At 45.6% G+C, this 12,809-nt stretch overlaps 1 non-coding gene across 1 annotated transcript; it reads right to left on the reverse strand.

Moving 5' to 3' along the window:
* Positions 1-705: 705 nt before the first annotated feature.
* On the reverse strand, positions 706-838 carry LOC123456157. Its single transcript, XR_006634371.1, has one exon. It is a non-coding gene; the product is annotated as a small nucleolar RNA SNORA33 (small nucleolar RNA).
* Between the last annotated feature and the right edge of the window lie 11,971 nt (positions 839-12,809).

The raw sequence follows: 12,809 nt of genomic DNA on the forward strand, positions 1-12,809 counted from the left end.
TGGTTTTTCGAGGCAAGGTCTCACTCTAGCCCAGGCTGACCTGGTGGAATTCATTATGTAAGCTCAGGGTGGCCTGGAACTCACAGCAATACTCCTACCTCTGCCTCCTATGTGCTGGGATGAAAGGCACATATCACCATGCCTGGCAAAATTTATTTATTTATTTATTTGAAAGAGAGAGAGTCAGAGACAGAAAGAGAATGAATGGGTGTGCCAGGGTCTCCAGCCACTGCAAATGAACTCCAGACACTTACACCATCTTGTGCATCTGGCTTATGTGGGTCCTGGGGAATAGAATCTAGATCCTTTGGCTTTGCAGGCAAGTACCTTATCTGCTAAGCCATCCCTCCAACCCTAATATTTTTAAAGAAGAAATTAAATGCTGACTTCTTTTAAGAAACAAAGCCAACAACTAGTACTGGTACATGTTTTTTTCCTTGATACATGACATGAGACAAAGGCAGAGCTGAGGAGGCACAGGACTGGACATTTACTGTACATGTCCTTTATTTTACAAAGTTTTATGTTGATTTGTCTGCATATGAATTATTAGTGGTATGTGGCCCTGCCATTTTTCTTGTTTATCCGTTTTTCAAATAGATTTTTTTTCTTCAAAAAAAATGCAATTTATTAATTCTTAGCTTTCATTAAACTTAGAACAACTTACATTAAAATAAGTCTTATGAAAATGCTTCAACATTAAGGTATTGTAGCCATTTTCGGGGACCTTAATGACCTCAACTGTCCTTAAGGCTTGTAACATGGCATCACTATTGCCAGCTCTCTACATTTCTGCAGAAACACATTCAGATAAGCAGACCAATTAATTAGCTGGCTTTCAAATAGATTTTTTTAAAACATATTTTTATTTATTTGCAAACAGAGAGAGATAGAGGAGGCAGGCAGAGAGAATGGGTATACCAGGGCCTCTAGCCGCTTCAAATGGACTCCAGATACATGCGCCACTCTGTGCATCTGACTTTACATGGGTACTGGGGAATAAAGCTTGGGTTATTAGGCTCTGAAGACAAGAACCTTAGCCTCTGAGCCATCTCTCTAGCCCTTGTTTATTTTATTATTTTTATTTTTTTTGGTTTTTCGAGGTAAGGTCTCATTCTAGCCCAGGCTGATCTGGAATTCACTATGGAGTCTCAGGGTGGCCTTGAACACACGGCGATCCTCCTACTTCTGCCTCCCAAGTGCTGGGATTATAGGCGTGCGCCACCACGCCCGGCTCTGTTTATTCTTTTTGAGGACAAAACATTCAGTACCAGTTATTGATTAATTTAACTCACATGTGCTGAGCACTCCCCTTGTGTTAAACACTCACTTACCAGATACTTATGGACAGTGGGTCCTGTGGTGCAAGCATCTGGTGTTCATTTGTTGTGGCAAGAGGCTCTGGCACGGCCATACACAGGCACACACATGAAAATAAATACAAAGACAGCCAAAGCATGTGCAGTGCAGGGAGATGAGGAGAGGGCTCAGTGGTTAAGGGAACTTCTTGCTCAAGTATCAGGTCCTGAGTCCTCCTGAGTTTGAATCTCCTGAACCTAAATTAACAGCTGTATGGCTATGGATGCCTGTAACCCCAGACCTAAGGGGAGTGGAGCCTGGAGAAGCACTAGGACTCTCGAACAGAAAACTCAGCCATCAATAAGAGACTCCAGCACAGGGGAAAACCAGGTGGGTGAGTGATGGAGGAGGGGGTCACCCAGTGTTCTCCAGCCACAGAAGCTTAGTCCACAGGGTGCCACAGGCGAGTGCACATGAGCCACATCAACCCACACGCAAGTGCATACACCACATACAAAAAAGCTTGTGCTACTGAGAACCCATGTAGACTATCACAAATTTACCTTCCTGTAGTTGTTTTCTTTTTTCTTTTTCTTTCTTTTATTTATTTATTTATTTTTGATTTGTTTTTTAAAGGTAGGTGTCACTGTAGGCCATGCTGACCTGGAATTCACTATGTAGTCTCAGGTTGGCCTTGAACTCACAGTGATCCTCCTAGCTTCCTGAGAGATGGGATTAAAGGTGTGCACCACCACACCCGGCTGTGGTTGTTTCCAAAGTTGGATTTTTGCTAAAATCAGAAATAGTTTATACACACGCACACACACACTCACATATATGTATACATATACATGGAGAGAGACATGGGAGACTGAGTCCAGGCTTCAAGCATGCTAAGCATGTGCGGTACCACTAAGCTCTACTCCCAGTCTCAAATAGAAAATTATAAATAAGTCTTTAGGCACATAGGTTAAGGGATATGTTTGTGGCATTAACTGAAAAAAATTAGAATTCACAGGCTATAAAATATCTGAAGATAGTTCAGTCTTCATTGGTCCTGGTAACTGTAAACTTGTTTATGCTAATTAAGGAATATTAGGCTTGTGATTTAAATGGAAGTTGGTGATTTTTTTTAACATTTTTATTTTTATTTATTTATTTGAGAGAAAGAGGGAGGGGGGAGAGAGAAAGAAAGAGAGAGTGGGTGCACCAGGGCCTCCAGCCACTGCAAAGAGCTCCAGATGAATGCACCACCTTGTGCATCTCGCTTTATGTGGGTTCTGAGGAATGGAATCCACGTTCCTTTGGCTTTTGCAGGCAAGCACCTTAACCACTAAGCCATCTCTCCAGCTCTGGTGGGTTTTTTTTTTTTGTTTGTTTGTTTTTGTTTTGTTTGTTTTTTTTTTCAAGGTAGGGTCTTGCTGAACTGCAATTCACTGTGTAGTCTCGATGGCCTTGAATTCATGGCAGTTCTCTTACCTTTGCCTCCTGAGTGCTGGCATTAAAGGTGTGTGCCACCACACCTGAGGTGGCAGTTTAAATTCCCCCATTCAGCTGATCATTGGATTTCCAGTTTCTACTTTTTTTTTTTTAATTTTTTATTTATTTATTTGAGAGCGACAGACACAGAGAGAAAGACAGATAGAGGGAGAGAGAGAGAATGGGCGCGCCAGGGCTTCCAGCCTCTGCAAACGAACTCCAGACGCGTGCGCCCCCTTGTGCATCTGGCTAACGTGGGTCCTGGGGAACCGAGCCTCGAACCGGGGTCCTTAGGCTTCACAGGCAAGCGCTTAACCGCTAAGCCATCTCTCCAGCCCCAGTTTCTACTTTTTTTGTGTGTGTGTGAACATTAGCTTGTCAAGCATTCTTAGGATTTTAAAGTTATATCCAGTCTTTATGGTACTTTAGGTATGTAAGAACCTGTTATGAATATGAGTCATAAATTTTAAGCAAATGAAAGGTTGTAAGTGAGAAATGATACCTCACATTTATAAATGATTGTTCTGTTAATGCATACTCCAGGTGAGCAGGCTTTGCTAAAAGGGCATTTTTGAAAACGTATAAGCTCTTATTTGGAACCGGGTCTTAATTTGCTTGGTCTAAACTTCTCTGCTCATAAAAATGACCTGGGGGCTGGAGAGATGGCTTAGCGTTAAGCGCTTGCCTGTGAAGCCTAAGGACCCCGGTTCGAGGCTCGATTCCCCAGGACCCACGTTAGCCAGATGCACAAGGGGGCGCACGCATCTGGAGGTCGTTTGCAGTGGCTGGAAGCCCTGGCGCGCCCATTCCCTTTCTATCTGTCTCTTTCTCTCCCTCTCTCTCTGTCACTCTCAAATGACAAAAAATATTTTAAAAAAATAATAAAAGAATGACCTGAATTGGGGCTGGAGAGGTGGCTTAGCAGTTAAGCGCTTGCCTGTGAAGCCTAAGGACCCCGGTTGGAGGCTTAATTCCCCAGGACCCACGTTAGCCAGATGGACAAGGGGGTGCATGTGTCTGGAGTTCATTTGCAGTGGCTGGAGGCCCTGACGTGCCCATTCTCTCTCTCTCTCCTTCTCTCTGTCTCCTTCTCTCTGTCTGTCACTCTCAAATAAATAAATAAACAAACAAACAAATAAACAAAAAAATTGAAAAGGAAAGAAACACCTGAATTAAGTCTGGAGAGATGGCTCTGTGGTTGAGGGCCTGAGGGGCCTGAAATGGTCCAAATTCCTATCTCCAGAACCTTCCTAAACAGCCAGGCGTGACCACACACACTGTCAGGCAAAGGGGAGCCGGGACCCACGAATGACCCCGGCTTGTGAATGGGCCACCACGGCCGGCAAGTGCCCAACCCCCACCCACTGCAGGCGAGTGCGCGGGGCACCACAAGCGCGAATACACGTGCGCACGCCACGCGCACGGCGCATTACATACATATGCACCCAAGCAAAAAAAACAAAAAAAACAAAACCTGCATAGCTTATAGCAATGAGCATATATAATTGGATCTTTGAAATTCCAGTGAGTAATTTTCGGAAGTGTTCCTGGAATCTGCTATTTCTGTCAGAGGATGAGGGCAGTGCAAGGGAACCCTTTTGAGACATTACTGAGCAAAGTCCTCTTTCCATGGCTGTCAGGCTGGCCTGAGCATACTTCAGTATACCTCCCCAGCCCATTTGAGCAAGGTCTTCGTGAGTGTGTATGGTCAGGAACACCAAGGAAATTCTTTTCAAACTCATATGCAATAAGATCCCAGTGGGGAGCACGTTAACATTTAGCTTTTGATTCAGTAGGTCTGGGGCTGACTGGCATTCTGCAATTCTAACAAGCCTCCCTCCCAGCTGTTGCCCATGTTGCCCACCTGAAGGTTGTACTTTGAGCAGCAAGGCCTGTGGGACAATCAACAGCAAGACGGAAAGGACCCGAGTTCCTGGTGCACTTAGAGCCCCTCATCCAATCCTGGCTGCGCTCGCCCATTGTTCCTGGCTCACTGCGTTTGCACACTCTGCTACGTTAGTTTGCATGTGCTCCTAAGACTAGGTCATGGAAGCAGATGGGGGAGTGCATTGGCATGGAAGCCTGCCAGAGTTCTCCAGCCTAATCCAGGATTAAGGGTATCTGGTATTCAGTTCCCATTTTCCCTTTTGTTACCAAAGATGATGGAGCAACTGCTCCAGAGAGAAAGATGATGGATGTAACTCCCTGTTTCTGATTTCCTTGCTGAATTTTTAAAAAGATTTTATTTTTATTTATATATTACAGACAGAGAGAGACAAAGAGAGAGAGAGGGAGGGAGGGAGGGAGAGAATGGGCATGCCAGGGACTCCAGCCACTGCAAACAAACTCCAGACGCATGGACTACCATGTGCATCTGATTTACGCAGGACCTGGTGAATCGAACCTGGGTCCTTAGGCTTTGCAGGCAAACCTGGCTGAATTTTTTGACCAGAGTTTGATGATTAGAAACTTACTTTTTGGGCTGGAGAAATGGCTTAGCAGTGTAGGCACTTGCCTATGAAGCCTAAGGACTCAGGTTTGATTCGCCAGGTCCCCTATAAACCAGATGCACAAGGTGGTGCATGCATCTGCAGTTCCTTTGCAGTGGCTAGTGGCCCTGATGTACCCATTCTCTCCCTCTCTCTCTGTCTCAAATAAATATTAAAAAAAAAAAAACAAAGAAAAAAGAAATTTACTTCTCATGAAGATATTTCCATGGGTTTGGAATATATCAGGGAGGGGATATCAGAATTTTGATAGTTGGATAAATTGGCATTCTGCTTAATATGCCAACCTTTTGAGTCCAGATGTATGGGCCTGTCCCAAGACAATGTTTGCTTTTGTATATCAGAGAAGAATAGTTTCTGTCTGCAGAGCTGTGGAAATAGCCTGGCCTGTGGTGTCCTCTGACATACTGCCACGATGAGAGGGCCACTAACAAGGCCACCGATCCACTGCATCTGAAGAACTGTAGGACATTTCTTCTCTATGTCAGCTTACTTATGGGACCCTTTAATACAGCCCACTGAGTCCAGATAGACCCAAAGTAGACTAGGTGTGCTACCTCAGAAGACAGCACTGTCCTGGGTGGGGTTTAATGCCACTGCTTCTACTTACAAGCTTGGAGGTTGTGGGTGATTAAACAATTTCATCCTCTGGAAAATGGGGTTGATAATAGTTACCTCCATATAAGCATGACAATTAGATGCTCACTATTCAAGCCTGAGTACCTGAATTCAACCTCCATGCCTCACATAAAAAGACAAAGCCAGACAGGAGAGAGGGCTCAGCAGTTAGGGTGGTTGTCTACAAAGCCTAAGGATCCAGGTTTGATTCCCCAGTACCCACATAAAGCTGGATACACAAGGTGCTTTGTGTCTGGAGTTCATCTGCTGCAGCTAGAGGCCATAGAATACCCATTCATTCTCTCTCTCTCATAAGTAGATAAATTGATTAATTAAATTAGAATTTTTAAAAGGGCAAAGCCATGGCAGACTTCCTTAATCCCAACATGCTGATGTTTCAAAGGGAGGCAGAGACAGGAGAATTTTCTGGAAGCTTGGAGGCTCGCTGTGAGTACAACAGTCAACATCTTCTACAACCACAGCAAGAGCAGGAGGGACTGTGCTTCCACAAGAGGCGGGAGGTGAGGACCCACGGCTGAAAGTTATCCTCTAACCTCCACGTGATCGTTGTGATATTTGTATGCCTGCACTCACACATGAATACACGCATATGCACACACACACACACACACACACACATGCACAAGAAAATTAGATAAAATAACATACATACATCAAATATACAGAGATGTATAAAATGTCTAACATAACTCATTATATATTTGTTTTTGGGGCGAGGTTCATTTTTCGAAGTAGGGTCTGGCTATAGCCCAGGATGACCTGGAATTCACTATGCAGTCTCAGGGTAGCCTTGAACTTACTTTGCTCCACCTACGTCTGCCTCCTGAGTGCTGGGATTAAAGGCATGTACCACCATGCCTGGCCCTCATTATATCTTATAATAAATGTCAGTAAAGGTAAATGTGCTTCCTTATCTCTCTTACTTTTTTTAAATAACTTTATTTATTTATTTACAAGGGGAGAGTAGGGGGAGAGAACGGGCGCATCAGGGCCTCCAGCTGCTGCAAGTGAACTCAAGATGCACGCACCACTTTTTTTTTTTTTCAAGGTAGGGTCTCACTCTGGTCCAGGCTGACCTGGAATTAACTCTGTCATCTCAGGGTGGCCTTGAACGCATGGCAATCCTTCTACCTCTGTCTCCCGAGTGCTGGGATTAAAGGCGTGCGCCACCATGCCTGACTAACGCACACCACTTTCTGCATCTGGCTTTACATGGGTACTGGGGAATTGAACCTGGGTCATTAGGCTTTGCAGGCAAGTATCTTAGCTGCTGAGCCATGAGCCATCTCTCCAGCCTTCTCTTTCCTTCTTTCTTTCTTACTTCAAGGAAGGGTCCTGCTCTAGCCCAGGCTGATCTGGAATTCACTATGTAGTCACTATGTATTCATGGTGATCCTCCTACCTCTGCCTCCCGAGTGCTGGGATTAAAGGCAGGCGCCACCATGCCCGACTCCTCTCTTACTTTCTACTAGGGCAGACACATGCAGAAGCTTTCCCTGACCTCTGATCAGGTTAGCATCTGGAGGCCTGGTGGAGGATGCTGTTGATGCTGATCACAATAAGGAGAGAGCCGATACAGAGAGTTGGTGTCAGTTTTGTTTCTTAAATCTTTATTTGTAAGGGGAGGGAAAGAAAAAAGTGTGTGGGGGGGGAATCATACCATTCTCTTGCCACTGCAAAGGAATTCCAGATGCGTGGAGCACTTTGTGCATCTGGCTTCATGTTGGTATTGAGGAGTTAAACCTGATCCAGTAGGCTTTGCAAGCAAGCGCCTTTAACTCCTGTGCTGTCTTCCCAACCCAAGGTGTCAAGCATTTATTATGGAAGTTTTTTTTTTTTTTTTTTTTTTTTACATTCTTTTCTTCCTCCTAAAGCAAGATAAAGGAAACTGAACAAATGAGAAGTGGGCATCATAGAAGCATGAGAAGAAAAATCAGTGGAGGCTGATTTTCCAGAGGCCAAGGGGAAAAAGAATTATAAAGGGGCAATCAAAACTTTGCAGAGGGTCATATGAGTTCAAATATTGGAGCGAAATCAAGTTCAAGGAAGCCAGAGGCTGCGCCTGCCACTTAGTGTCTTGGAGGCCATTGCTTCGGCGGGCTTCCTTCAGTGGTGCCGGCTGAGCAGCCAGTGAGAGGAGTCAGTGGGAAGAAAATGGGCAGACTGTGGACCAGTGTCTTCAGGTTTGCCTGTGAAGGGAAGGAAAGCCGTAGGACAGTAACTCTAGGAGGATCTAGGACTGAGAAGGTCTGTTTAGACAGAAGGAAACTCTACAAGGTAAGATACTGGATGAGGCTGGGCATGGTGGTGCATGCCTGGAGTCCCACCACTGGGGAGGCAGAGATAGGCGAATCGCCATGAGTTCAAGGCCACCCTGACACTACATAGTGAATTCCAGCTCAGTCTGGGCTACAGCGAAACCCTGCCTTGAAAAACAAACAAACAAATAAACAAAAATACTGGATGAGGAGGCAACCAGACAGACAAGGAAAGGTCCAGGAAACCGAAGATTAGAGACCGGTTCCAAAGAGGCAGAAGAGCCTGGGAGCTGGGCGTAGATGGGAAGCCAAGCCTTTCTAGAAGGAAGAGCATCTCTCACTGCGACAGGAAAGGGCAGGGCGGGGACGCCGGTCCATTTATAGATTAGGATCCAGGAAGTTGGAGGAGCATCCTTAGGTGGCTTCTGTTTGCTCTGTAAAGAATGACTTAAGTTTGTAAAGGAGCGAGTGAGAGGCTGGCATGGAGAAAGTAAGAAAAACCAGCAATGGGAACGGAGTAGACAACTGGCCAGAGAAATACAGCAAGACTGCAGAGTGGTGCCCAGGGCCCAGTGGAAGACGATGATTTTGAGTCTCTCTTTCCATCACTATGCTGGACTCTGGTTTTCTTCAGACACTGCCGATGGGGAGTTGGGTACCTGTGATGGAGCACCGTGATGTGCTGGGAAAACACTTCACACCTGGCTTTGGAGCGGAGCGTGTGATGGAGGGACCCTGATTTGTAGCGTAGTGTTAGTTCTCCCAGCAGGACAAATTTCAAACTACCAGTGTGATTTCACTGACTCAGACTGGGAAGGAGCTGCCAACAGGCCTGCGTCTACACAATGGCCCCACTGTAAGTCACAGCAGGTGCAAAAAGTCTTCCTTCCTAGAAAATAAGAAAATGTGGTCAAATAAATACGAAATGTGTGGGGGATGTAGCTCAGGAGTAGAGTGCTTGCCTCATATATGCCAGGCTCTTGGTTCAATCCTTAGTGCACAAAAATGAAGTGTTTTTATTTTTTTTATTTTTAATTTTTTATTTATTTATTTGAGAGCGACAGACACAGAAAGACAGGTAGAGGGAGAGAGAGAGAGAGAATGGGCGCGCCAGGGCTTCCAGCTTCTGCAAACGAACTCCAGACACGTGCGCCCCCTTGTGCATCTGGCTAACGTGGGACCTGGGGAACCGAGCCTCGAACCGGGGTCCTTAGGCTTCACAGGCAAGCGCTTAACCGCTACGCCATCTGTCCAGCCCAAAGTGTTTTAATTATTTTGTTTTATTATTTACTACCTTTGTGTGTGTTACATGGAACTTAGGGCCTTTCACACATGAACTATGCAAGCATGCTAGCCCTGAGCTGCAGCCTCAGCCTCTCTTACTCTTGTTTTTATTTGATTTTCTAAATCGTACATTGATCTTACTGAAACTTAAAGGGAGTGCTGAAACAGGGGCTCACTTTGTAGCCCCAGAAATCCTCCTGCCTTAGCCTCCTGAAGAACTCTGACTACAGGTGTGAGTGACCACCCAGTCCAGTCCAGTGATTAAAAATTATTGAGGGCTAGAGGGATGGATAGCTTAGCGGTTAAGGCATTTGCCTGCAAAGCCAAAGGACCCAGGTAAGCCAGATGCACAAGGGGGCACATGCATCTGGAGTTCGTTTGCTGTTGCTGGAGGCCCTGGCACACCCATTCTCTCTCTCTCTCTTTCACTGTCAAATAAATAAATAAATAATAAAAATTATTGAATATGGGTCTCAAGAGATGGTGCAGTAGTTAAAGGCACTTGCTTGCACAGCCTGCTGGCCCAGGTTCAATTCCCCAGACACCCATGTAAAGCCAGATGAGCATTCATTTGCAATGGCAAGAGACAGTGGTGCACATTCACACACACATGAAATATATATATTTTTGTTTGTTTGTTTGTTTGTTTTGTGAGGTAGGATCTCACTCTAGTGCAGGCTGACCTAGAATTCATTATGTAGTCTCAGACTGGCCTCGAACTCATGGTGATCCTTCTATCTCAGCCTCCCGATTGCTGGGATTAAAGGCGTGCGCCACCACGCCTGGCTCTTTAAAATTTATTTATTTTCAGCTAGGCGTGGTGACGCACGCCTTTAATCCCAGCAGTGAGGGGGCAGAGGTAGGAAGATCACTGTGAATTCGAGGCCCACCCTGAGACTATATAGTGAATTCCACGTCAACCTGGGCTACAGTGAGACTCTACTTCAAAAAACAAATAAATAATTTTTAAAAATCATTGAATTTTTGATAAACTGTCTAATATCCTTTGACAACATGCCTGAAAATTTTACAGACAGCTCTCTAGAGCCAGCCCAACTGAAGTCCAGCATAGCCCAGGCTATAAGAAAGCCAGTGGAAATGGCCTACACTAACGGCTGGAGGAATCAGATGCTCAAACATGGTGGCAAGGTTGCTTTCCCTAGGGCTGAAGGGCTCGGCCATGGCTCGGGCAGAGGAAGCCTGGCTTCACTGGGAAAAGGGGGCTGGAAGTGGTTGAGAGAAGGGAGAGGAATGCTCCTTGAGACATGGATCCAATGTTAAATAATCAATATTGGATAGTAACCAAGTTTGAATACATTTTAGGGGCAGGAGTTTTCCCTCACTCTACTAAAAGTAGCCAAGAAAGGTGTTTTGGAATGATTTCAAAAGGAGGAGACAAGATGGTGTGTGGGACGGGGGAGGAAGGGCTGCAAGAAAAAGGCAGAGAGGAGTGTGAGCTCAGGGACAGGAGACTGGGGTCCCCTGGAAGATGTCAGCCGAAAGACACCCCTGCAAAGGAGCAAGCATTCAGGAGGCTAAAACATGGTTGTGTGAGCTGTGTTTGTTCTAAGCTGGCAGGGAAATACTTGGGGGATGGAAGCCCTTTTGCTTCTAAAATTACTCTATAGGAATGAATGTCTATACTGAAGTGTAGACATTCTTTTGAGAAGCTTACTGAATAAAATTAGAAAAAAATACCTAAGCCACAAAAATGATTCCAAGGGGCTAGAGGTAGAGTTCAGTGACAGAGCCCTTATTTAGCAAGCATGAGGCCCTGAGTTCAATCCCATCCACCAGGTGGAAAAAAAGAAAAAGATTTTTGCTTGTATTCTATTTAATACACTTCAGATAACAGCAAGCCGCTTTCTAAAAAAAGAGCGAACGTGTTACAGAATCTGGCTTTTTTATAATCACGATTGTATAACTTGAAATCATGTTTGCTGTGCTATACCTCAGCGGGCAGCATTTCCACTTTTTCGGCAGAAATATTTCAGAAAGTAGCTGTCTTGTCAATATCTCCCTGTTGGCAAAATTCCTGCCTATTCAGACCACAGTTGAAATTCCAAAGACACTTAGAGAGTTCATTATATTTGGTCAGACATTAAAAGCAGTAAGAAGAAGAGAATGCATGTGTGTGGGGGGTGTAGAACCATTTGTTAGTGTGCGTACCACACAAGGCATATGCTGGTACTGCCTGAGCTGTGCACTTAAGCCAGGAGGTGGAAGGTGGAAGGCCTGGCATGGAGGCAAGTGAGGACATTCAAAAGAAAGTAGCACCCTGGGGCCGTAGCTCAGTTGGTAGAGTGCTGGCCGGCCTGGGGTTCAGTCTGCAGCAATACACGCGCCTGGTGGTGAATGGCCGTGATCCCAGCACTTGAGTGGAGGTGGAGGCAGGAAGCACCCCAGAGAGAAGGGCTTCCATGAACCAAGGCATGGCAGCTAGAAGGAGCCTTGCACTGCTTTGCTGGAATATTGACCACCTACCCTAAATAGGGAGGGTATTGATGGGAGGTGAGTTTGGGCCATAGGCAGACGGAAGCCCGTAGGAACCCTGAACCAGCAACCCGGAGCCCCTGTGGGCGGTGCAGCTGGGTCTGACCAGCTGTCTCCTTGTCCTGCACTCAGGCCATCCCTGGCCCTCTCAGACCATAAGCACACAAGCCTTCTTGCTCAAATCCACTTTCCCCCTAAAATTCCCTCTGGCCATAGCAGCCTTCACCTCCTGCAAACTCTCAGCATCTTTGCTCCCTATGTCAGCTAACACTGAAGGTCCTCGTGAATTATTGCGCTGTGAAAATATCTCCTGAGTCTGTCCCTATCCCAGATGACATTTCTGCTTATGCGTTGCTACAGACTGCTTGTTACCCACCCACGTCAATTCATATATTGAAGTCCAACGCCAGTATGTTATGTATTTTGAGTAGGGCCTCTAAGATTAATGGAGTCATATGGGTTTGGCCCTGATTAAAAAATACAGAGCCGGGCGTGGTGGCACACACCTTTAATCCCAGCACTCGGGAGGCAGAGGTGGGAAGATAGCCGTGAGTTCGAGGCCACCCTGAGACTACAGAGTAAATTCCAGATCAGCCTGGGGTTGAATGAGACTCTACCTCGAAAAACCAAAAAAATACAAAGATACAATGGGGTGCTGGAGGGATGGCTTAGAGGTTAAGGCATTTGCCAGCAAAGCCAAAGGACCCAAGTCCCAATCCCCAGGAACCACGTAAGCCAGATGCACAAGGTGGCACATGTATCTGGAATTTGTTTGCAGTGGCTGGAGGCCCACTGTGCCCATAGTTTTTTTCTCTCTCTCTCTTTCTCTGCCAAATAAATAAATAAAAAT

This window comes from Jaculus jaculus, chromosome 19 (genome assembly GCF_020740685.1).
Source record: "Jaculus jaculus isolate mJacJac1 chromosome 19, mJacJac1.mat.Y.cur, whole genome shotgun sequence".
NCBI lineage: Eukaryota > Metazoa > Chordata > Mammalia > Rodentia > Dipodidae > Jaculus > Jaculus jaculus.